Here is a 27,161-nt window from a genome sequence, read left to right on the forward strand (position 1 = left end):
AAAGTTCCTTATAGTTTATAAACTTTCTGTTGCAGATCTTATTTTCCCTCTCAACTTTTGCTTCCAGTTCTTAAGTATTGATACTAAAGTCTGTTGACATCTTGTTTTTATCATACACAAGTAGTTGTTGAATATACATTCCGTAAGGCACATAAGCCGGATGCACTCATGAGACCACCCATTATAACGAATGCAGATATATTTCTAGAGAGAATTAAGCTCCTGGCATCCACCGTGCCACATTGTTTACAAGTCACCATCCCACCATCCATCTTTTTCTTAGTAGAAGGCTGGCTCATGTACAGACAGAATCAGAGAACCTCCCACACAAACCCTTATCATCTTGGACTGTTGCAAAAAAATCTGCTGTTTTAACATTAGGTTTATGAGTGATGTGATGTTTTATTTTTCTTTATTTAGGATGACAGATCTACACTTAGTGATATTGACTCAGGATGTGTAGATTTTTGACCTTGAGTAATAGAAGTGTATTTATTGGGTGCTAAGCGGAAAACCTGAAACCATTATTGTGCATGGTATCACCAGAGTTAATTAAGATGTGAATATGGATGCAACTTCCGTTTGAACTCTTCTTTAAAGCTCTGATTAGACTTAAACATTCCAATAATTTTGTAGTGCTTAACATGTTCTTTGGAAAACTCTTGTTTATAAAACAATTTACCCTTTGTTTCCAGGGTACCTTGGAACTGAACCATAAATGTATAGTCATATGGGGCGAGAAAGTTTATTTCATTTTTTATGCCATTTCTATGCTATTACTGATGCATTTTGTTACAGAATCATTCAGTTAGCCATACACATCATCTGCAAAATTCATGTTTGCTAAATTTGTTGAGGGAAATTGGAGTACATTTTGGATTTTCGAGGTAAAGTTAATATTTTCTTTCTTTTTTTTGAAATCTAATAAAACCATTTTCTTCAAAATGGAACAAAAGGAACATTTCCTTGGTAAGGTGGACATAACTTATGTTATATTCTGTGAACCTGAGCATTTGCACTTTGTTTTAAAAAGTATTCCCCTCTTTAATATTTTTGTCACTTTAAGTGAAACAGGAAAAGTTCCCTTGTTCCCCTCGCAGGGCTTGTGATGGGGGTGTGGCTCTCTTCTTTGGTGCCCCACTGCTCATAACCCCTAGGGGGAGCAGGCAGATGGGCAGGTGGTGGGGAGCATGGGCTCCGACCCCTAGGCAGCATCTAGGGGTGAATGTTTACAGCCTCGGAAGCCCCACTGGGCATGCTACAGTGTGCTCTTTTAGTTTGCCATCTGCAGGCAGCTTGTGTTAATCAGCTCAATTAGACCCTCTGCCTTATCACAAGAACAGAGGGCTTTCTGTATCCCAGGGTTCTTTCCTTGGTGTGCCGGAAGAATTGGATCACTCGTGGACTTGGAGAATGAGTGCAAGGTTTTTTATTGAGTGGTAGTTCTCTGCGAGGTGGATGAGGAGGCCAGAAGGGGGATGGAGTGGGAAGGTGATTTTCCCCTGGAGTCAGGCCACCCAGCTGTCAGGCTCTCACAGACCACCAGGACCAAACTCCTCGTCATTTTGCCAGTTGATGGCCTGCTGGTGTTGGCCGGTACCTATTAGTGTGCTCTTCCACCCGTGTGTTCCTCTCTACATCCAGCCGCTTGTATCTCTGCCCTCTGGGGTCTCAGGGTTTTTATAGGCACAAGATGGGGGTGTGGCACACAGTTGTCTTGGAAAATGCAACCTTTGGGTGTGAAAACAGGAGTGCCTGTCCTCACGTAGGTCCTTGGACACAGGCCCAGGGATGGAGCCCTCGCCAGGGACCCTGCTCTTCTCCTGCCAGCACTTCCCTGAACCCTTCCCATTCATAAACAAAGCTCAAGTTTAGTCAGTTACTAACTTTGGTTCCTGTTAATTCTTAAAATGGTCAAGAACAAGTTGAGCTTTCCAAGATATCTGGTTAAATACTCTTATACATCAAATTGATCTCATTCTGATTAAGGTGGTAAATTTGAATGGGAAGCTGCATTTTATAGCAATCTTTTTTTAAAAATTATTTTTCTGTGATTCTTCTCATCATGGTTCGAATGCATCTAATGCCTCACAGTCATTTTTATTTTTTAACTGAAATATTAGATTTGTTTACACTATAGTTAGTTCAGGCTGGGCATGGTGACTCACGCCTATAATCCCAGCCCTTTGGGAGGCTGAGGCAGGTGGATCACTTGAGGTCAGGAGTTTGAGATCAGCCTGACCAACATGGTGAAATCCCATCTCGACTAAAAATACAAAAATTAGCTGTGCCTGGTGGCCCATGCCTGTAGTCCCAGCTACTCAAGAGGCTGAGGGAGGAAAATTGCTCGAACCCAGGAGGTGGAGGTTGCGGTGAGCCGAGATCACACCACTGCACTCCAGCCTGGGCGACAGAGAGAGATGCTGTCTCAGAAACAAAACAAAACAAAACAAAACAAAACAAAACAAAACACCACAGTCATTTCACTATATTTTAAATATTCTCTTTTTTTCTATCTTTTATTTTAGGTTCAGAGGGCATATGTGCAAGTTTGTTCCATGGGTAAATTGTGTGTTTTGGGGATTTGGTGTACAGTTGTCTCCTAGGTAATAAGCATGGTACCTCATAGGTAGTTTTCTGATCCTCACCCTTCACCCTCAAGTAGGCCTCAGTGTATATTGTTCTCTTTTTTCTGTCCATGTGTTCACAATGTTTAGCTCCCACTTATATGTGAACATATGTGGTACTTGGTTTTTTGTTCCTGCATTTATTTGCTTAGGATAATGGCCTCCAATTCCATTCATGTTGCTACAGAGGATATGCTCTTGTTATTCTTATGGCTGCATAGTATTTCATGGTGTACATACATATACACATCTTTGCTATTGTGAATAGTGTGGCGATGAACATATGTGTGTATATGTCTTTATGGTAGAATGATTTATATTCCTTTGGGTGTATAACCAGTAATAGGATTGCTGGGTTGCATGGTAGTTCTGTTTTATGATCTTTGAGAAATCTCCAAACTGCTTTCCACAGTGGCTGAACTAATTACATTCTGACCAATAGTGTATAAGCATTCCCTTTTCTCTGCAACTTTGACGGCACTGCTATTTTTTCACTTATGTATTTATTTAGAGACAAGATCTCACTTTTCACCCAGGCTGAAGTGCAGTGGCACAATTTCAGCTCACTGTTGCCTCCACCTCCTGGGCTCAAGTGATCCTCCCTCCTCAGCCCCTAAAGTAGCTGTGACTACAGGCATCCTGGGCTCAAGCAATCCTCCTAAGTCAGCCCCTAAAGTAGCTGGGACTACAGGTGTGGGCCACCACGCCCAGCCTGTTTTTTGACTTTTAAATAATAGCCCTTCTGACTGGTGTGAGATGGTATCTCATTGTGGTTTTGATTTGCATTTCTGTAATGATTAGTAATGTTAAGCATTTTTTCATATGCTTGTTGGTCATATGTAAAGGTCTTCTGTTGAGAAGGGTCTGTTCATGTCCTTTGTCCATTTTTTAATGCGGTTGTTTGTTTTTTAATTATTTAATTGTTTAAGTTCCTTATGGATTCTAAATACTAGATCTTTGTTAGATGCATAGTTTGCAAAATTTTTTTCCCATTCTGTAATTCTGTAGGTTGTCTGTTTACTCTGTTGACAGTTTATATTGCTTTGCAAAAACTCTTTAGTTTAATGTTAGGTCCCCCTTGTCAATATTTGCTTTTGTTGTAATTGCTTTCAGTGTGTTCATTACGAAATCTTTGCCAGAGCCTATGTCTAAAATAGTATTTCTTAGGTTGTCTTGAAGGATTTTTAAAATTTTAGGTTTTACATTTAAATTTTTAATCCATCTTGAGTTGATTTTTGTATATGATGAAAGAAAGGGGTGCAGTTTCAATCTTCTACATATGGCTAGCCAGTTATCCCAGCACCATTTACTGAATAGGGAGTCCTTTCCCCATTGTTTGTTTTTGTCAGGTTTGTTGAAGTTCAGATGGTTGTAGATGTGTGGCCTTAATTCTAGGTTCTCTATTCTGTTCTATTGGTCTATGTGTCTGTTTTTTTTTTTTTTTTTTTTTTTAGCAGTACCATGTCGTTTTCATTATTGTAGCCTTGTAGCATAGTTTTAAGTTGGGTAACGTGATGCCTCCAGCTTTGCTCTTTTTGCTTAAGATTGCTTTGGCTATTCGGGCTCGTTTTAGGTTCCATGTGAATTTTAGAATTGTTTCTAATTGTGTGAAAAATATCCTTGGTAGTTTGATAGGAATAACATTGAATCTGTAAATTGCTTTGAACAATATGGCCATTTAAACAATATTGTTTCTTCCTATCCATGAGCATGGAATCACAAAATCATTTTTATTTTTATTTTTTCATGTTGTTCTGTAACTTATTTAAAAAATAAAAAAATATATGCTATATCTTAGCAGATATATGAGTTGAAAATATTTTCTCAAGCTGTCTTTTTACTTTCTTTTCTTGAATTTTGTTAATTTCATTAGCTTTAGGGTACAAGAAGAGGTTTTTGGTTGCTTGGATGAAATGTATAGTAGTGAAGTCTGAGATTTTAGTGCACCTATCACTGGAGTAGCCTACACTGTAGCTACTATGTAGGTTTTAATCCCTTTCTCCCCCCTCTCTTCTGAGTCTCCATAGTCCATTGCATCACTCTGTATACCTTTGTATACCCATAGCTTAGCTCCCACTTGTAAGTGAGAGTATACCGTATTGAATTTTCCATTCCTGAGTTACTTCACTCACAACAATGGCCTCCAGCTCCATCCAAGTTGCTTATTCCTGCAAGAATGGCCATTACTAAAAAGTCAAAAAAAGAACAAAATCATTTTTTAGAAACACAACCAACTATGCAAGCTTAGCTGAAATGGTCCTCTGAGTGGATTTCCTCTCTGCCTTTTAAAAGTTATATTCTGTATTTGCTTTTTAATAAATAAACTTGTATTTATCAAACTCCTGCATTTATTATTTTTATTATGCATAATACATAGGATTACATATATGTTGACACTTAGTTCTGTGTTTTAGTTTTAGGGACTAGACAAAGAACATGTTTTCTGCATTATAGAGCTTTAAACTGGTTGGGCACACAGTGTTTTTCATATGTGAAGAAAACTGGGCTCTCTACAAGGAAAATGTAGAGATAAATGTATTCCTTACATAAGCTAGTGTAACTTTTAGGGTCATGTGACAATGGTAATGTTTTTAATCCTTTGAGCAAAATTCTATTATGTGACATTCTTCGTGTATTTTATTAAGTTAGAACAGAGTAATACCATTTGTATTAGCATTTTTCTGGGCTTTTTCAAACACACAGCCTTAATAAGGTAATGTTTTAGTATTACATATATGCTTTCCAACTCATTCTTTCTTTAACCTGAAAATCAAAGGATGAAATTCCCTTGTTATACACATGTATGCTTGATCAAATGGAGTGAACTGATGAAAGGATATTACTAGATATCTTGTTTGTGTATTTCCATGTTTTATTCAGCATATCCATCAGGCAAAAGTATTTGTGACTATCTTCTCCCATTCATTCTTCAATCAAGGGCTTAGGTCAGTCTTGTAGGGAAAGAGAAGGCAGTGCTTGAGCTGAGTTTTTAAGGACAACTAGAAGTTTGTTGGTCAGACAAGGAATGTGTGTGGGTGTGTACAGGTAATGGGAACACTACATTTTTGGATTGCTCTCCTCCTCACCCACCCTGTTTTATCTTTCTTCATCCTCCCTGTCATGTCCTCTCCCACTTCATCCCTTTGTATTTTCCTGCAGGATTGTGTTAAATATTATAATTTGAGCAAACTCAAGAGTAGTCCACTATTTAATATTTGCTGTACAGCAATATTTCTATATAAAGTATCTCCTTAGAAATAATTCTGTCTTTCAGCCAAGTGGTAAGAGAGAGAAAAAAATCAGTTTAGATCTGTATTCTATCTAGAGTTCTCTGAGTATATGTAAATGTTTCTTCCAGTCACTTTCTCCTTTGCTTAAATGGGCTTGTTCTTATTTAGAGCAGATTTAACTGAGATAGAAATGTATTTTCCAAATTATGCCCTCCCAACCCTGCCACACACACACACACACACACACACACACACACACACGCCCCAGAGAGAGCTGGGCAGCAATTATGGAGTGATGGCAATGGTCCTACATGCCCTGCTGATAATCCTCTTCTTTCTACCCTCTTATCATTAGGCTATCTACAATTGCTGGGGAGCAAACTCAGCAGGAGAATCTTGGCCAGAAGCAATAGCCCGTGGCAAGATGGCAAGGTTAGGTAGTGGAAACACTCCTGTTAGAAGCTATTTTTTTCTCCCAGCTCATCTTTGGTTATTCTTGATTGGTAAAAGAAAAAAAACATATAGTCTCAGTTTTGCAAGTGACTGGTGAAAGGATGCTATAAACATGTTGTTTAAGACTGAAATCTGATGCACTTTCCATAGAAGGCCAGTTTTCACTGGCCTATATCTGACATATGCTAGTAACTGAATTTGGAGGGAAACTTGAGCTCCTTGGAAAAGAAGCTAGGCCTGCAGAATATCATTGAAGTTTAAAAAACTTTCAGATCAGATTTGAAAATGATGAGCTACTATCACAGAGCCAGGTTGTATAGTCAGTGGAATATGACACGTTAGTTGATGTTATATATTGGTCAAGAATGTGGCATCAGAGAAAGAGAGAAGTAGAACCATTATGTTTTGTCTTCTGTGTGTGTGTGTGTTTGTGTGTGCGCATGGGTGTATTTAATTAAAGAGTGCCTTTAATTTCTTACAGGTAATTTTAGTACAATTAAAATTAATTTATATTGATTTTTGTGAGAAGTATAAATGCTATTATCAAATTCAAAATAAAATATACAGTCAAATGAAAAATTTAGACGAAAATATATTGCAGTACTAGTTTCATATGAAATGTCACCTGTGAACTGAACTGCATTTTGATACTATACATTAAAAATAGCCACCTTCCATAATTTGTAACATTTTGTATTATCCTAGAGTGCATGATTTTCTAATAACATTAGATCAGGGAAAGAAAGCCTAAGCTTGTATAGTCACATAGAAGACCAAGAGAGGCCAGGTGTAGTGGCTCAAGCCTGTAATCCCAGCACTTTGGGAGGCCAAGGCCAAAGGATTGCTTGAGGCCAGGAACTGGAGACCAACCTGGTCAACGTACTGAGACCCAATCTATACCAACAATTTTTAAAGTTAACTGTGTACCGTGGTGCATGTCTGTAGTCCCAGCTACTCGAGAGGCTAAGGTGAGAGAATCGCTTGAGCCCAGCTGGTCAAAACTACAGTGAACCATGATTGTGCCACTATACTCAAGCCTGGTGACAATGCAAGACCCTGTCTCAGTGGGGGGGGGGGGGGGAAGGCTAAGAGAAAGCTAAGAAAATGTTAAGTTCAGATTTTAGCTGACCAAAATTCCTTCTGCCTGCCCAGCGAGTACATTTGATTCTTCTGTTCATTTTATTTTTTACTTTTTATTTTTATTTTTATTTTATTTTATTTTATTTTTTAATTGAGACGGAGTCTTGCTCTGTCGCCCAGGCTGGAGTGCAGTGGCGCGATCTCGGCTCACTGCAAGCTCCGCCTCCCGGGTTCATGCCATTCTCCTGCCTCAGCCTCCTCAGTAGCTGGGACTACAGGCGTCCGCCACCACACCCGGCTAATTTTTGTATTTTTTTAGTAGAGACGGGGTTTCACCGTGGTCTCGATATCCTGACCTTGTGATCCGCCTGCCTTGGCCTTCCAAAGTGCTGGGATTACAGGCCTGAGCCACCGCGCCCGGCCTACTTTTTATTTTTATTTTGAGACAGGGTTTTGCTCTGACGCTCAGGCTGGAGTACAGTGGTGCATGCAACCAGATCACCGCTCGCTGCAGCCTCGACCTCTTGGGCTCCAGCTAACCCCACCTCAGCCTCCTGAGTGGCTTGGACCATACGTGTGTGTCACCATGCCTGGATAATTTTTATTTTTATCTTTATAGAGATGGGGTCTCCCTAGGTGGCCTAGACTACTCTGTCTATTTTAAATTTTTGGTTTCTCAAAGATTGTTTCCCTCTAATTAAATATTCCTCATTTATATGGCATCCAGAACAGTGTGTTATATATCTATATGTTTCTTCTCTTTTAAGCACTATAATCCTTTGTATGACAGTAACATAGAATCAGATGTTTATATATCATCATCATTGCCACCCTACAGAATGATCTCTTTCCCAAGGATTTTCCCCTTACACCCCACACTTTCATTCTGCTGGGCATTTTTCTATAAAACACTGTGGGAGTGATGTATGGAACTTGAGGGTAACATATACACATATACATATATTCAAGCACATTTATTAAAATGGACATTTCTCATTAACATCTTTTTCTTTTGTTTTTCTGCAAGAAAATAAGGTCACTGAATTTTTCAGTGTTCGAGAAGCTTATAAATATTTAAGGAAAAAACACAGTTTTACATTTTATCATATCAACCCAATATATGCTTTCACCCTATTGACACATTTATGTAATTGTATCTGATTCTTCTAAAGTCCTGCAACTAATGTACATTCCTTTTTGATTGAAATCCATCTCCTATCCTTTCCTGAGAAGAGGCTGAATCTATCTTTATCTCTTTGGTAGTAAAAAGTTTTCATAAAACAAAACTAAATGATTTCTCAGACAAAAATTTTGAACTCAGATAAATAACCAATGTATTTTTTTAAAAAATTTCTTTACCCTAATGGCATTAAGGGAAATGAAACTTATAAATTAAATAATATTTAATGGTACTTTAATATTTATTTTTGAGTGATAATCCAGAAAGTGCCTTTTTTGTTGTTGTTGTTGAGCATATTTTGAGTTATGGTGTATGCTTATATGCTTTGATTGCTATTCTGTTATTCTGAAGAACCCTAAAAAAGCCCTACCATTAACACAAACATTATTGAATTGAAACACATATAAAACCTGCAATAAACTTTCAGAAGTGAAAGAACAGCTTGTCTTTTTTTCTACCGCATCTGGCAATCTGCTAAAATTTGAAAAACTCTCTAAAGTGTACCTGCTTTTTTAGCATTTTTTCAGCAAACAATATGTAACTTGTATAAATGCATATAATTTTACTGTTTTGTGTGTAGACCTACTGCTTATCTTTGTTTTGAATGGAGTGTTTAAGGTTGCCAAAGGCAAACTGTGAATATTTCTCCATATCATAGGTTTTAAAAATATGATTCATATCTGAAGATGATGGTTATTGGAATAATGATACATTTTTCAGTTTACATATGATCAAAATAAAAGATGCAGTTGAGTAAGTTTGATTTCATTATTTTACACCAATTTTAAAAAGAGAACTCCAACAATTATCTTGATATTTCATGACAGGATCTACCTTTCGAGCAATCCAGTGGTGTTTCAGTGTGTCTAATCATAGCAAGGTTATTATTCATTCTGTTAATATTTTATTTCTCCATAAAATAAAGTCATTTATATTTAAGTACAGTGTTTAGGGTCTTTGTTTGCAAGTTGACAAGATATAGTGAACTTAATTGATGCTATTAAGACTTTACAATAAATTTTTATTCAAAAGGTATAAGCATATTTGTACTATTACATAAAGATATAAACTTAATAAATTGTCTTCTTTTGTAAAATATCTTAACGTGGTGTGCAGTTTGTGTTAAACTTACATCATTTGACAGAATTACAAATATTTTGAAATGAAAATTCAGTTGAACAGGAGGAAATGGAATAAAATATATCTATTTTTTCCCCTCTGGATATTAAGTTAAATATGGCAGATGCAAAGTTATTTATCTTGCAACCTTTAAAAATAACATATTGGAGACCTCCACACTCATGTAAAATTCAGAAATAAGAAAATTAACTTACCAGTTGTTATCTTGACAGTTACAATTGCAATAATTATTAAACAGTAAAATTTCATCTATATTAGTAAATCTCTTTAATACCTATAAATGATTATGCCTATTGAAAAAGATACTGAGATTAGATCACAAAAATCCTTAGATTACTGTCCCTTTTCACTCCATATTTACTGAATGTTTAGCAAATGTTAGGATTTAGAACAATGCTAGATACTGTTTAAACCTAAATATTCAAATAAAAAGTCAGTCAGAAGTGGGACAGTTATTATGGACCACGACAAAGATGAATGAGGAACTTTGAGTCCAGGATTTTAGTTCTACTCTAATGTATAAATTCAGAGAGAAAATGAGAGCCTCTTAGTGGCATTAATTTTAGAAATTATTAAACTGCATACGCATGCGCACAAAACTGATCTGACAGAAAAAGCATGTAGCCAAAAAATAAACTTTAAAAAATTGGCTAAAATATAGAGGTGATTAGCTTTATCCAAAACCACTGAAAGAAAACAAAACAAATTTAAAGTAGTAAACTAAATAAAATAGAAAACTTTAAAAAGGTGGATTTTTTTGAAAAATGTTCACAGGAGATCCACAATTAAAACACAATTCCACAATTAACTTGGGGGGATTGGTTTGGAAATGACAGCAGATTCTTAATTCCATGCCATTCCCCCCACAACATTATTATAATTTTCTTAAGTGAAAGGAAAACATACACTTAATGTTTTCTTAGACACTTAATCTCTCCCTTTTCTAGAGCCGGTGCAAACAGAACTGCTAATTACTCTAACATGTCACCAAGCTACTGAACTTTGAAAAGATAGTGGCACTAAAATATTGTAGATGTGCAAGTTGCTAAACAGGTGATTTTTCAGTACCATATTCTAGGTTTAACAGTTGGGCTTACTTTTAATTGTGATAATACTTGTAGTCTAGATATCATAATAATAGCTTTGAGAGGAGCAGTTCATCAGTAGCAAAAATCCTTTAGTAAAGTGGCATAGGCTTGAAACTCAGTGCTTCAAAGCACTTTGGGTACTCTAAGTATAGGAACACAATGCCAGAATCTAGTTCATAATATTGACCAATTTTCAATCAAAAGAAAAGCTGATTTTAGAGAAAAATTATGTGACAATAATTCATGTTGTTTAGAATTTACTCCTTTTTAGTAGTATTTTTCCTTAGTAAAAAAATTCCAGTTACATATGTAATATATGTTTAGATTATATTTAAAGTATACCAAATAAGTTAGGGTTTCAGTGGCAAATTTAGGTGCTTTATTTGGAGTGAGATTTTTTCTTTAAAAGATAGCAATTACAGAAAGATAAATTGACTTTATGCGTCATTGTTACTTTTCAGGTGTTCTTGATATTTCAAATTGCAAAGAAAATTTTCTGTCTTGTAATCATCCTTCTTACAACTCCATATCTTGCAAAAGTTTTTACTGAGATATTATAGGATTACCATTAAAATAATTTCATCATGTATGTAATCCTATTGATACTGTCATATGACAACATGGTGAGATAAGTTTCATAATTATTATTATTATTATTATTTTTTTTTTTTGAGACGGAGTCTCGCGCTGTCGCCCAGGCTGGAGTGCAGTGGCCGGATCTCAGCTCACTGCAAGCTCTGCCTCACGGGTTTGCGCCATTCTCCTGCCTCAGCCTCCCAAGTGGCTGGGACTACAGGCGCCCGCCACTTCGCCCGGCTATTTTTTGTATTTTTTAGTAGAGACGGGGTTTCACTGTGTTAGCCAGGATGGTCTCGATCTCCTGACCTCGTGATCCGCCCGTCTCGGCCTCCCAAAGTGCTGGGATTACAGGCTTGAGCCACCGCGCCCGGCATAAGTTTCATAATTATAACAATTTAACAGTTGTCAAAAGTATATTATAACTGATTTTCAAAAGTTTGCTGTAAAGACAGCTTGTTTCTATCTGTACTCAATCGTAAATATACAAGATTGCTTTCATCAGTTTCTTTTAGTAAGAGAACAAAATTGAAATTTTAATGATGACAATTAATTATAAAATTATATTTTCTTCTGAAAAATAGTTTAGAAATATCATGGGATCGGGTACTAAGATATTATTTCTCTGGTTGGAACATATATATATATATATTTGTACGTAGGTTTACATTCTATGTACATATTATGTTGAGCAGATGAAATGGATGAACCACAATAGTATGTAAAGAAAATTTTAAAAGCTATTTGATTAACATCCTTTTCTAATTTAAAAACATTTTGTTTCTTATAGTTAAAATTTATCCTCTGCTGCTGCTCCTGGGGTTTCTTTTATTTTTTGACTTTATCACTTAAAGATTATTAAAATAGGAAATGAGTTTCTTGCCTATTAAAAGCCTTTAAAGAAAATGATGCCTTAAAAGAAAGCCAAGACACTAAACACCTTTGAGCATTTTTTCTCCATCTCCTAAATGCTCTGTAATTTGTATGTAAAGAATGTAAGAACTGCCTGCCTATTTTGCATGACATTGCTATTTAATTTTTTTTAATTTTTGTTTGCCGCAATTCTAATGGGTAAATGGTGAGTGTGAGGTAATCAGGATATGCTATTTGTGAGCATGGCAAAAATGTATTGTTTCACACTACGAATGCATCTTCAGAAATAAGTGGGTGGTCTTTCACTGCCACTTGTGATTTTTAAGGGAAGGCATTCACAGATACAAAGACATTCTTCAAAATGTGATCACTATACTACCAAGAGTCTCACAAATAAGCAGAGTAAAAGACTAAGAATCTCATATAGTATTGCTACAATGCGTAGAGGGGAAATAAAGGAAGGCCTATTTGCCCTGGAGAGATAAGGAAGCAATCTGAAATTCCTTGATTTCAGTGGGAAGACGGTTACACTTTACACAGTGTGGATGAGAAAGAAGGTAAAGCTAAGGAATCCTAAAAAAGGGATGACTTTAGAGACATGAGAAGCATGATGTGATGGGAAGGTGGAACACACAACCCATGATAGGGGGTATTCAGTCATCTCCATTAGCAATAATTAATATTCACACAACAAAAAAGAGGAAGACTTTTCTTTCTTCTGTTCTTGCATTGTTCTTTCATTTTTTCTTTCTTTTAAAAAATTGTTTGAATTAAGAGATAAGTGGATAGTAACGGTTTTCTTTAAAACCCTTTGTCATAAGTACTGATGAAACTTTAGGGAAAAAAATACATGCCTGTTGAAGTTTTAAACTTAAGGGAGCATATATTGGAAGATATATTTGAATAAAGAAGATGCTTATGTGTTATTTTAGAAGAGAGTTATGGGAGTACCCTCTAGTAATTGATAAGATAAAAAGGGTAACTATACAAAAGGAATAATACAGACAGCTTTTGAAAAGGTAGAATAAAACCCACTAGCGACATAAAACCAGAATGACTAACAGGAAATATTAGATAGTGAAATGGCTAACAATCTTCATAGGTACTTGTTTAATTCTAATCATAACCCTTGACATGGATTTAGCTAAGAAATTTATACTTCAATAAACTCCCTGGATATCCATATATTGTATATTTTGTTTGGAGACATATCGGAGGACTTATTCAATTTTGCTAAAACATTAAAGTTGACACCTAATATAGAAGACAGTGTCAGTATATTGACTTCCACCAAAGGGAAATTATTATTTCATTTGATTGAGATCAAGAGATAAAGGCAAAAAATTTGCATGTAAAAAAGAACAGATAATGTGGTACACTTTTGAGACAACAGAAAACTAAATAAAGAAGAGTGAAAGGAATACAATCATCTTTAGGGAAGGACATTTCAGTTGGAAGCAATTTCCTGTAATTTAAAATTTATGGAATTGCAACAAGATAAAAAGTATTACAATCAAAGAATATAAAAAATTCAAACTCTGTTCATGAAGATTTTTAACAGTATCCATCAATGTTTGGAAATAATGAGCATAATAAAATGCAGATTAATTTTAAATTTCCATTAAAAAACATTTTTTTTTTTCATTGCATTGAAAACTTAATATAGGACCTGGAAAAAATGAAGTTTTCTCTTGATAGTTATATTTGAAGTCAATACTATCGCCCCAAAGACTTTTAAACAAACACGTCTTCTAAAGGCTTTGCTACTGTTTTACAATGTTTGCACTTTTCTTGTTATCCAGGCAGTGTTTAGTTGTTAGGTTTTGTTTCTTTTCAATAATTGAAGCCTAGTGAGGGTGACAGGTATGTAACTGAGTTCTATGACAGAGCCACACACAAATTGCCAGGAGAGCAGAGAGGAAGGAGTCATAATTCAGCTTGTATGTCTAAAAAATAAAGTGACCAGTGTCAATATTAAGATTAGCAAGTTATTTGACCCGATTTTATTATTAGAAAGGAATATAGTAACTTATTCACAGCAGAGGTAGAAGCCAGAAAGTTTCACAGCTCTTTTAAGTGTTGATTATAACAACCTTTTCACATCACTATAATTAGGTGCTTTTGTATACATTGTCTTTTGCTAGATACTACAAGGAGATATCCATTAGTTCTGGGTCTTCCTTTTCATGGTTGGCATTTTAAATGATGAAAATCAATGCACACTCATGCGGTTAGGTAATAGTTGAACATATTAATAGATGAAAATGTACGTATTGTTAATGTCCATTCACTTTTATCTAAGGAGGATGAAGTGGGATAGTAATTGGCAGTCAGTAGGAGTGGCATGCTTTTCTCTGTGGAACTGTTAGGTGAATAATCTAATTCATTCACTGTGTTTATAAGAATTATCCAATCAGAAAGTTCAAAATAAAACTAACTGTCTGGAGGAGAAATGAAAATTAAATAGAGATTTTCTTGATAAATGACAGCCTTGATTTTACCTGAATGCATGGTCATAGCAAAGACCTAAATAGCTACATGACTTATAATGAGATTGTAACCTTCCTAATAATGCCACTTAGAATATTACATTTATTTCTGCCTACCATATGATATAGTTTGGATGTTTGTCCCCTCCAAATCTCATGTCAAAATGTGATTCTCAACGTTGGAGGTGGGGCCTGTTGGGAGGTGTTGGGCTGTGGGGGTAGATCCCTCATGAATGGCGTGGTGCCCTCCTTATGGTAATGAGTTCACATGAGATTTGGTTGTTGAAAAGAGTTTGCAACCCCACTCCCGTTTTTGCTTCCCCTCTTGCCATGTGACATGCCTATTTCCCCTTTGCCTTCCACTATGATTATAAGCTTCTGGAGGCCTCACCAGAAGCAGATGATGGCACTATGATTCTTGTACGGCCTATAGAAATGTGAGCCAAAGAAACCTCTTTTCTTTGTAAGTTACCCAGTCTCAGGTGTTCCTTTATACCACAGCAAAATGGACTAATGCATCATATTTTTTAAAAAGGTGCAGCATTTGAAAGAGAGAATTCGATTGACCTTAGGATATGAGCTGTGAAGACACGATAGAATCCTGAGTTTCTGTGACTTTTAAAGAGCAAATCTGAAGATTTAATTGAAAACAATATAAACATATCAATATACATATAGACAGACAATGTCTTTTTATTATAGTATAGATTATTGTAAAAGAGATGCATAAGTTTTAGTAGAAGAAAAACTTGCTGAAACAAATATCGGAGCTTCTCAGCTCTTCAAGATTATCGTTCTGCAGCATGCAAGCAGAATAATGTACTACTGATTTATTCTTTGAAGGAAAATGTTTAAAGGATTTTTTCAGACAGTGCTTTTCTGAAACATAGAAGAGAATGCCCCTTAGCTGAATACCTCTAATAGGCATGCAATAACTATAAATCAGAGGAAAAAGGGTAGGTCTCAGGAGTGGCAACTAAACTGCAACCGTCACTGACCTCTCAGAAGACGTTCAATGTAATCTACCTATATTGTAGGCAGGTAGCCAAGAATTTAGGAATCAGAGAACTACAGGGTTTTTGAGCTATGATGGGCTGGAGAGATCAACTTATTCAAACTCAGTTTTACAAAGAAGTATACTGGGATCTCGAGAGGAGAAGTAATTTGTTCATGGTGACACAGTTAATGGTGACACAGTTAATGGCCTAGTTGGGACCAATACCCAAGTTTCCTTATGCCTTGTTCAGTGTTTTTCTGTTAACCCTGTTACGTTCAGAATTAGTTGTTGTTCAAAAGTTGGAAAGTAATTTTTCATGTAAGCAAAATCATAAGCTGAGTTCTTCTTTGTTCAATTCTATACTTAGTTTCCATGATAAGTCAGGCTTTAAGTCATATTAATGTTGGCTTTAGACTTTCTGTTGCACATGTCCTTTCCTTTTGATTTTCATCTCTACCACCCTGAAGTAACCTCCTACTTGGTCTCCTCACGTACACACTCTCTTATAACAATCCATTCTGTGCATCTTGTCAGTTTGAATATCCTAAAGCATTGTTACCCTCTTTCAGTCTTTGTTCTTTAAAACCTATTTCAAGACCCAAGTCAAATTTTCCTCCCCCATAGTGACTGCACGGACCACTTCAGGTAAAAGTGATACTTTCATCTTATAAATTCTTATAGTACTTAATTTAATTTCACCCATGGATCCAACATTCATGAATCAGATGTATTTGAGTATTTACTATATACCACGAAATCAAGTGGTGCTTATCACTCACAGATATTCAGTGTTACATTTGTGGTCATAATTTCTCTCTTTTTAGATCGTAATATTCTTGATGTAAGATACTATGGTTGAAGATCTTTGTATTCTTTTTGTATACTCCATACCACAGAGCCTTTTGTACATAGTTGATGATTACTAAACATTTGTAGAATAAATATTGAACTAAGAATCTGCTATGATAAGGTGTGAAGATAAATATGGCCTCTATGGGATCAGTATGCAAACTGTTAGATATCAATTATAAGCATGTTTGAAGAGCTTTCATCAATATTTTTATTTTATTTCTTCTTCTTCTTTTTTAATTCTTCTTTTTTTTTTCTTTTTTTTTTTTTGAGACAGGGTTTCACTCTGTCACCCAGACTGGAGTGCAGTGGTGTGATCATAGCTCACTGCAGGTTGAAATACCTGGGCTCAAGCGATCCTCTCACCTCATCCTCCTGAGTAGTTAAGACTACATGCATGTGCCACCATGCTCAGCTAATTACAAAAAATTTTTGCAGAGAAAGGGTTGCACTATGTTGCCGAGGCTGGTCATGAACTCCTGGCCTCAAGGGATCATGGATGTCAGCCACCATTCTCAGCCTTTTTGATTCTTAAGTTAATACTTTGCAGTGCATAAAAGTCACATAGCTTATTAAGGAAAAAAGTATCAAGATAAAACAGCAATTCAGTCATATCCACATAGATAAATATTGTCAACAAGAAGTGGTAGAATGCTGAACCAGATTAAAAACTCTTCAGTCTCACTTTCTACATATATAATTTAATGTATATATTACATATGAAAATATATGAAGATTTAAACCTACTTTTGCACATAAAATAATTTTATTCTATTAGGCAATGAAGAGAAAATGCTCTTCTAACTGTAAAACTATACAACAAGTGGTATTACTATTTAAACATGAGATTTTGAACCTGTAAGCAAACTATATATATAGTGCTTTGAAAGATAATCATTTGCAATTTTAAATATCTGCCTCTGATCTCTTAATTGGTAAGGAACATGGATTTTATTTTATTTTAAAATAGATTTTAAATAGATTTCAAAATAGGTTTATTTATTTTATTTTAAAATATTTTATTTTAGACTATTTTAAAATATTTTATTTTACTATATTTTATTTTATTTTAAAATCCTTGTCAGGGATTAAGTCAGGAGAAGAATATAAGCGATTTGACTGAATTTCAAATCCGTAATCCTCTTCATTCCCATTCTCGACTCCCAGTAATACATTAAGAGCATGTCCAGGCCAAGATTCCTTTGCTCTGACCCAGCTTGATTGTCTTCATCTGCAGCTAGACTAAACCAGATAGGATTACCAGAGTGATCAATTGGCAAATGAACTCATTTTCTTAGAAACAGCTTAGCTGAGTTCTGCTTACAGAACTGCTTTTCACATCTAATTTAAGCTTAATTAGACCTATTTACCAAATGTTAAAAAAGTTAAGGTATAATTAAAATAAATTTTATAGCATTATTTGTTTTCATGAATAGCTTTATAATGAATCTATATTTTTACCCATCAATAATTCAGTATATTTGCTGCCATCAATAAGTTTGGACTTATAAAGTTTCTGATAAACTGTGGCTACTCAGAGAAAATTTACTCAGATTCTAGAACACCATGAGTGTTCTTATACAAATCATGTATCATAATTAATTATGTAAATCAGCATTGCAAAGTAGAAGTACATTCTTAAAATATGTTTTATAAAAATAAGCTTAAAGACTCTACGGTGATGATTTTGAATGAGGTTAAAGTGTCCCTTCATAAGGTCAACATTCATCTCAGTTGACAAATATTTACTGATAACTACTGCATGCCAGCATTGTGTGGGCTGATGGAATGAAACAGCAAATATAAAACCTAACCTATTATCTCATGGAGATTTCATTGTCATTGGAAAAGTAGGCCTAAAACAAGTAAATAGGTAAAATAATTATACATTGTGATAAGTGCTAGGAAGGAAACATTATTTTAATGAGCAATTCAGAGTTGGAAGTTGACACCCAGTTCTCCACATAGGCAGTAAACTAGGAAGTAAGCCAGTTTACTATTATCTCGGTGTGATATCAAACCATCAAACACAAAGTCAGCTAAATGCTGATAAAGCAGTAATTGTGTCCAATGTTTTAAGGGCTGCAAAGTATATCTACCATAAATGTTTTGTTTGGCTTCTGAAGCATTTCTTTAGTGTTTTCTGTGAGTCATTCTGAACACACAATAGCAGGACATGATCATTGACTGGAAGACATGAAATATAAATAGTGTAACGGTGCTGAAAAATCCCTTACCAGAGGCAGGCTAGAACCCCTATGCAGATCAAAGCACGCAATTCAAAGGTCACCCATGATGTCTAGCCAAACCTACACACATGAATAGCAAGACTGAAAGATAAAAAATTTCCAACAGAAACATTGTAGACAAAGATGACATAGCATTAAGTGATCTAAAATTTATGAAGGATTTGAGGAATTTTAACGTTTAAAACTTTATACGATATAAATTATTTTAGGCAAATTAGCTAATAATCAAAGTTTATGTATGTGACCGATATTTACTGAATTTGAATATGTGGAAGAATATCACTGAAAATACTATTTGGGATACATTCACAGTACCACTAAAGATATTTAATGGGCATCATCCTTGATGGCACATATATTCATATTTCACACATATTGAAATACTTATTGTTGTACCATGAGAAGAGCAAGTTATTCTATTTTTTAAAATTAACATTGCCTTGAAAAAGACATTTGATGCTGTGAACAGTAATCCTATTTTTGACATTCTTTGTTTTTGTAGGGCATATGAGAAATATCATTGAAACTGCTGAGGCTCCTCAGACAGGACCAACAAAATGTTGTTTGTATAAAGGATCATCTGTCAGAGACAATTGACATGGGGTCTTGCATTCTTTGAGTTATATTGGCACTCTACGTTAATACAAGAGTTTATATATACAACCAAAAACCCTATCTCCTACAAACAAACAAGTAAAAAAATTCCATAGGCCCATTTATCTTCACTACCACCCCATCCCATATTCAATTTCGTTTTCTTTTTCCTCTTGACTCTGACTTTAAATCTCACTGATTTTTAAAAGACTCAAATGTGTGCATCAACATTTATCAGAAGCCACAAATATTTAATATAAGCAAAGTTTGTGTTATTCCCAAATAATTATGGGAAAAAAAATTCTGAGAGGAAGCAAATAGTCAGTTTTAATTGTCTGGGTCTTGGTTCACAAAATCATGTATTTGGAGATTTAACAGACAAAGCGTTTGTTTGGATGCCTTCTACAAACTTATAGGCCTGAAATATACAGGCTATTAAATTTATACCTTTAAAATGAGGATATCTTCAGGTTTTTTTCTGTTAATATATATGTTTGCCAAACATTTTTCAGGATTCCTAAAGTGGATTAAATGGCTTTAAACCAGCTTCTGTGGAGCAAGAGTTATTATGTAAGATGCATAAGGTTATCATCTAAGAGTGAGGAAAGACCTTTAAAAGTTCCAACAGTGGAAAGGCAACAGTTAACATGATTTGGTCATGTCTCCAAATATAACTTTTAAAAGTTTTACCCGCACATATTTATTGGCAATTTACCGCTTACTGATGATGTCTGATAGGAGGTGGGGAGGCATTGCTTGACTTATACTTTATTTATTTATTAGATTTTATTAGCAAATAAACATTTTATTTATTGTATTGGGCCAGAAAAATAAATTGCATGACAAAAAGATGTTACCTGTGTAAGGGGCAGCCGAAACCTAATTTAGTAGTCCCCCAAATATGGCAGTATATGTCAACAGCTGACTGCCATTTCAAAGCATAGGGAACATTTTTATTGATCTTTTGGAGTTTTAAATATATTTATTGCGGCACTATTCACAATAGCAAAGACTTGGAATCAACCCAAATGTCCATCAGTGACAGACTGGATTAAGAAAATGTGGCACATATACACCATGGAATACTATGCAGCCATAAAAAAGGATGAGTTTGTGTCCTTTGTAGGGACATGGATGCAGCTGGAAACCATCATTCTTAGCAAACTATCACAAGAACAGAAAACCAAACACCGCATGTTCTCACTCATAGGTGGGAACTGAACAATGAGATCACTTGGACTCGGGAAGGGGAACATCACACACCGGGGCCTACCATGGGGAGGGGGGAGGGGGGAGGGATTGCATTGGGAGTTATACCTGATGTAAATGACGAGTTGATGGGTGCTGACGAGTTGATGGGTGCAGCACAGCAACATGGCACAAGTATACATATGTAACAAACCTGCACGTTATGTACATGTACCCTAGAACTTAAAGTATAATAATAATAGAAAATAAATTTAAAAAAGAAAAAAATATATAGCTTCTACTCTGAATGATATTGTATCTGTGAGTGTAATCAGAGTTTGTTTCTTATTTAATCTATTTTTATCTGATGCTATTTGCTTTAGGTGCTCTTCTATGAATATGGATGTCATCTTCAAAGGTCAAAGGCTTGTCTTTCTTCTTTAATAAAAGTACATATGACTTTTTTTAGGTAGACAGATGATTTAACACTCTTAGTACACCTTCAGTCAATACCTTACACACATGGAAGTTTTCAGAAATCCCATATTTTCTTTAGGGAAATTGATTAATATTTGGGTAAATTACACCTGTAACCCTTAAAATAGCAGCCATAAAATTCATATTCTGCCTGAGACCTTGGAAATAACATAAATTCATTAAGAGAGCCAGGTATAAGGTCATACAAAATTGTGGGAACTGTGGGGAACAGTAGAGTGCATACTTTTTCTATGGGGGAGCCATTGCTAATCTACTTCATCTGGTTATGCCAAACCAGTAAGAATGTGGAACCAGTATTGCCAGATCTCTCTTTTTAATAAAAATTTCAACTTTTATTTTAGATTCGGGGGTACATTATTTTAGATTTGGGAGGTACATGTGCAGGTTTGTTACGTGGGCATATTGCGTGTTGCTGAGGTTTGAGGTATGAATGATCCTGTCACTCAGGTAGAGAACATAGTACCTAATAGGCAATTTTTCAGCCCTTGCTCCTCTTTCCTCTCTCCTACTTCTAGTAGTCCCCAGTGTCTATTGTTGCTATCTTTATGTCCATGTGTACCCAGTGTTTAGCTCCCACTTTTAAGTGAGAAGATGCAGTATTTGGTTTTCTGTCCCTGTGTTAATTCTCTTAGGATAATGGCCTCCAGCTGCTTCCATGTTGCTGCAAAGGACATGATTTTGTTCTTTTTATGGCTGTGTAATATTCCATGAATACATGTACCACATTTTCTTTATCCAATTATTTGTTAATAGGCACTTAGGTTGATTCCATGTCTTTGCTATTATGAGTAGTGCTGTGATGAACATACGAGTTCATCTGTATTTTTGGTAGAAAAATTTATTTTCCTTTGGTATGTGCCCAGTAATGAGATCCCTGGGTCAAATGGTAGTACTTTTTTAAGTTCTTTGAGAAATCCCCAAAGTGCTTTCCATAGCTGAACTAATTTACATTCCCACCAAGAGTGTATAAGCACATTGAAATTAAGATTTTACGTAAAATGTTTTGATTTTTGAAGCTCTGTACAGAAAGATCACTGGCTTAGAGATCAAGGGAGCCACAAATCTTGTCTCTTCTACTATCTAAAGATGTATGTAATGTTTATCAACCTTATTATGTTCCCATGAGGCTAAAACAGATATGACAGTCTTTGGGAGGATATTTAAAAAGTGGTTATCTAACATACAGTAGAGGAAGCAGGATTAAAAATGTAGGGGTAGTAGCTGTCATTCAGGTCAGTATATTGGGAGATCTGACACTAACTTCCTCTGCGACTTTGGCCAAATAATTGAACATCTCAGGGGAGAATTTCCTCATCTGTTAAATGGTGATGGTGGTAGATAGTTAACCAAAGCAGCTAAGGCACCCGCATTATATCACATAGGAAAAGGAAGAGCTGCACTAATGAAAGGATATAAGAGAATTGCTCCCTTTATTTTTCCTTCTACTATACATTAGTAGTTTCACTGAAGTTCTTTAGAATCCAGTTTGAAATCCATTGCAGTAGATACTTCCAAAAGTTGACTGTATCTTTAAAATGCTTTGTTTGAAGTACTTTCCTTCGTTTGAAGAATCAGTGAAAGGAACAATCTCTTTAGTTTACTTCACACCAGAGGCTGAACATAATATATGATATTAGATAGTGATTTTTAAATTTATCATAAAAAGGACCTAATACTTAAATTAAATGAGCCTGACATTTTAACTGGACTCTTTATTATGTGGTATTTTATTGCCTCTTGTCATGTGTCTTGCATGCTGTTTCTCTATATTATTAAATGAGATTCTGTGGGCTAAATTTAGGTTTCAAAAGTGAGAATATCGTATCTCTGATTCTTATATTAAACCGACTCCAATCAAAGATGAGCACACTCGGTAGCAATCACTGTCGTTAACTTCGTCGAGCTTCACATTCACATGCCCAAAGTTGGAAGAATCAAAGTATGAAAATTTATTTATCAGTGGTACAGGGTAAAAATGACCTTGACTAATTCTAAATAAAGCTAGCTCTCCATTATTAACTTCTTGGGTCTCAGCCAGAGTAGAATCACCTTCTAGTCATAACTTGTGCATAGGGGAAGGCTCTCTCTACAGTAAGGTTAATCAATGTCCTAATGAGGTAAAATCATGATGATGATCGGAACTGGTGAGTTGTGTAGAGAACCCTCACTACTTACCACCGTATGTTGCAAAACCTCAGCTGCTAATAGTTCTGATGGTGGTAGTTGTATATTGTGTATTGTATCTGCCACAACGTTATTGATTGTGTGTAACCCCTGTTTTGTTACTGACTTTATAAGAATGTGAACATATGTATATATCAGCCACAAGGACACATTTTAGTAAATTTCAGGCCTTTTCATCATGACTTTTGTTTCATAGCCAGAATCAGAAGTGGGGAGGGGCAGCGAAAAGAAGACTTTAGTAGACAAAGAGGAAATAGAAGGAATACAAAACATTTTGGGCCAACTCCAGGGAACTCAGATGATTTTTTTTTTCACATTATAACCTATTCTATACTGAGCTGATAATATTAGTATCATCATCTGCTTGTTCAATAAAGTTTTCCAAAATGGTATAAGGAAAACTAAAATGAATTAATTAACATCACTAAAAGAACTAATTCAGAAGTATAGAAGTCATATTTTACTTAGAATGTCAAAAATGAAATACATCTGTTTAACTTGTAGGCCTTAAAGCCCTAGAGTTATAGCTAGTTTGTTAAGCACTGTTGTAAAGTACATTCCTTACATTGGAAAAGATAAATGAGAAATTTTCAAATATCAAGGTAAACTCCTAATTTTCTAAGTAATTTTTAAGTTGTCAATAAAAGGACAGTTAACTCATGCATGTTTATATATTCATTGAATAATTCTAACAATGTTTCTGTAGTCAATGATTTCAGAGTCTAAATTTAACTAACCTATGAAACTCATGCCATGGGAGATGTAAATGATTTTGATTTTGGTGAGGATTAGTATAATTATATTTACATGTATAGTGAGGGCCAAAAAAAGTTTGTTGAGCTTAGAAAGCTTTATTGTTAAAAAAAAATGAGGGATCTTTGGTAAAATTGAAAAAATGCCCCCAAATCCAGTCATATATAGCCCATTATAATAAGGAAGGATGCATTATCACTGACTTGGTGTGTATGATTATATTTTATTTAAGAAAAGTGTCACCTCAGAAGAGGTTGGGTGAGTGAGTTGTAAAGCAAAATCAAATAGTTCTGACAGTGAAGTGACAGAATGTAAGAGTAGGTGAAAAAAGGCTCAGCTTCACTCTTACCTCCTCTCCCCAGCAACCCCAGATATATTTTCATTTTTTTTTTTTTAAGAAATCTCTCTACAGACTTGAGCAGAGAAGTGGTCATTTTTCAAAAGCAAAAAAAAAAAAAAAAAAAAAACAGAAACAAAAAGATAATATTTTTGTTTTGTTCAACAAAAAGATGATGAACTAACCACATATATTTGTAGTGGGCATTGTGGGAAGGTTCCCGTTTCTGTATTACTAAGAAGTACAGTAAGGGTTAAAAGAACCACATTATAGTCCTCATAGTTTTTTTTTGCATGTCTTTTGAGGTTTCATTGTTCTTTATTAAAGGATTGGAGAACACTGGGGGTTACTGCACTGCTGGAAAGAATAATTATTTTGTTAACAAGGCTAATTATGTGTTTTTTAAAATGGATCTCTTTTGTATGTGCTTAATTTCTTTTGTGTGGATGTATGACTGTGTGTGTGTGTGTGTGTGTGTGTGTGTCTGTGTGTGTGAATGCGCATGTGTAACCCTTGTGAGGAAGATGTAAGACAATTCCGTATGCTCCAGAAAAATGTATATAGTGATCTGTTGGAGATCAATGGCTCCATGTTTAGGAAATAAGCACAACATTGATATTGGCTTACTTTCATCATCTTGGCCAAATAAAAGATGAGAAAAAATTAGAACGGGATTTTTCCCTCCAAAATGTTGGAATACCTAATGGGATGGGAAGGAAGGCTCTTGAGAGAGAGGGAAGAGATACAATATTGCTGAATTTTTTGGGAATTGTTACGACCCAAGGCCACTTTCTTCAACAGAAATCTATAACCTTATTTCCTTGCCTTTATATATGGAAAAGCCCTAAACCACATGACATTTCACCTTATTCTTTAGTCAATGTGGATTATACTAGAAATGTGCTAACATTATTCATATATTTAAAACACTAATAGCAATTCAGGCTTCTTTACCTTCTATGTGCTCTTCCCTGCTGGTGTTTCATTGTGTGTAACCTATCTAAAATTTCTGCAGAATTTAGGAAGATGTTTTGTGAAATATAATAAAGCCTTGATTAATTGGAAGCTAACTAACCAGAACTCTCAATTAACCAGTTTTATTTATTTATTTTCTGCTACACTCTCCTTTTAGAAGGAAGAGGCAAATGACAAGAAAACAAGCTGTTAACAGGTATTTATGTATTTATTTTTTAAAAATCAAATTCCTGAGAATGTCCTGGAGCCTGTACAGATTCAGCCACACTTTCATAATCTTGTTCCCTGTACTGTACTCACTGAGGTAGGAAAGTAGAGCCATTTAAAATTTTCAGCAGCAAATGCTGAATCTTGCTTAATCCTCAGTTCATAAGAAAAAATGAAATCCAAAGAGTGAATTACAACCCATCCATCCAGTTGGAGGTTCTAAAGCAGAAGTTAGAGAAAGGCTGCAAAGTTGGTTGGGGTTGAGTGAACATCACTGACACAAAAACTAAGATACCTATGTAAAATAATGGGGAAATTATTCAGATGTCCACCCACCCCTTTGTTCTGGAATGCTTAGGAAGGTACATTCACTTTTGCAGGGCAGCACAGGCTATTAAGTGTGCTCCAATGATAATGGAAAAGAATCTGGCTTTCTAATCTTTTAGGTCATTCTAAGCATTAGGCACAGATATGTGTTGTAGGCATGTTAGAAGTTCTAAAACCTTTAAAATCGTTTTCTTCTAATAATATATTTTAAATAAATATTTGGAAGTCTAAGAAGATTTATACGTGAAACCTCTTAAAATATCTATGAAAATCTTAGTAAAAGGGCAATCAGAGATAACATATTGTTCCAGGCCTCAGACATTTTAGGTTGTAGTGGTGAAAAGAACACGCAGTAACTCAGAGACAAGGGCAAAGTAGGGGAACTCATGTTCCTAAAATATATTTTGATAGTTCCTGTCAGTAGTGCCCCTCTTCTCTTCCACACTTCTTTCTCAGGTTACATTACCTTTTGGTGATATTTTTTGCCCCTTTCTTTAGGGCTGCCCTTGATGCAGGCTTTATCCATATTTTCTACAAGAAAAATGTCATAGAGCTGTAGGGGAGATGAGGACTACACCATGGATTTATCCTGGGTTTTCAACATACAAAATAAAACATCACTATGGTGGTGTTTCTAGTATCTGTGACATTTTCTATATTAAAAGTTAGTTTTACATGTCATGCACACTAAATAATACCCAAGTGACCTGAAGCAGTGGATGTGCCTCCTTAAGTGCCAAACTTTCTATTAGACAACGATATCAATGCTGGGAAGACTAAAACCCACTAGATTTTATTAATGACTGAGTTTAACTGTGAAATAGTAAATGGATTAAGTTTTGAGTCTAGGCTTGGATATGGAAAGTGTTTCCGATTTGATATGAATACAATTGAATTTAGGCATTGAAAATGGCTTTCACTTTATTTTTGATTTTCTAGTAAAATGACAAGCAAATTAAGTCAAGTTTTTTGTTCATTAAGTATAACAGTAGTTTATAACTATATGGATTTACTTCTGGATTATCAAAATATACATTTCATATGTACATATATGTAATACTATTTTTACACTTATTGCAATCAGAGAAAAACCATGAAGTGTTATTGAAAATATGTGTACCAAGTCGTTCACATAAACTATAGAGAAACCAGGAGAGTCGCAAACTCTAATGCCTACTGAGGCAAGGCTGGTAACACAAATGAAAGACTATAAGCGATATAGAGTGGTGGGGACTATGGTGAACTAGGGAGCATATATTCTTTTCCA

This window comes from Macaca mulatta, chromosome X (genome assembly GCF_049350105.2).
Source record: "Macaca mulatta isolate MMU2019108-1 chromosome X, T2T-MMU8v2.0, whole genome shotgun sequence".
Lineage (NCBI taxonomy): Eukaryota > Metazoa > Chordata > Mammalia > Primates > Cercopithecidae > Macaca > Macaca mulatta.